This window comes from Penaeus monodon, chromosome 29 (assembly GCF_015228065.2).
Source record: "Penaeus monodon isolate SGIC_2016 chromosome 29, NSTDA_Pmon_1, whole genome shotgun sequence".
NCBI lineage: Eukaryota > Metazoa > Arthropoda > Malacostraca > Decapoda > Penaeidae > Penaeus > Penaeus monodon.
This window is the reverse complement of record NC_051414.1, coordinates 35,655,242-35,655,717: the sequence shown is the minus strand read 5'-3', so window position 1 is coordinate 35,655,717 and position 476 is coordinate 35,655,242. Positions and strand designations below refer to the sequence as shown.

Here is a 476-nt window from a genome sequence, read left to right as displayed (position 1 = left end):
CGTATCGTTGCAACGGCAAGCAAGAAAACGTCAAAACCAAAGGGATCTCGAGAATCAGCCCAAAAAATCCGAATTAAAAATGACCATTCCCTTGTTTTAATGAAGCCAAACTGAAAAGGCAAAGGCAATGCACCCACGAGCCCCCCCCGATCGCGCCAGCGGAATCGCCGCCCGAGGACCCGAGCCTCCTTCCCGGGCCGAGCAGCGCCGTCCGCCGCCCGGAGGCCCTCCGTCGCCCCCTCGGCAGCGCCCTCTCATCGCCCCGGCGGCGAGAGGCTCCGTACCCTCGTTCCAGCCTGTGACCGCCGAGGCACTGAGGAGTCTTAGGAGTTCACGAGTGCTTTGTTGACATCCGACGACAATGGCGCCCAACCAGCTTGCGTCGCGCGTCGCCATTGGAGGAGACGCGGCCCGCGCTGGTCACGTGGGATGACGTCGCGCGTCGCTATTGGGGGAGGTGCGGCCCGCGCTGGTCA

General features: G+C 63.2%; 1 protein-coding gene across 1 annotated transcript in view; it reads right to left on the bottom strand.

Moving 5' to 3' along the window:
- Window positions 1-160, bottom strand: part of LOC119592201 (uncharacterized protein C2orf42-like) — a gene marked incomplete in the record, with an annotated part of 14,697 nt that extends 14,537 nt beyond the window's left edge. The window contains 1 exon segment of the mRNA XM_037941034.1: window positions 138-160.
- Between the last annotated feature and the right edge of the window lie 316 nt (window positions 161-476).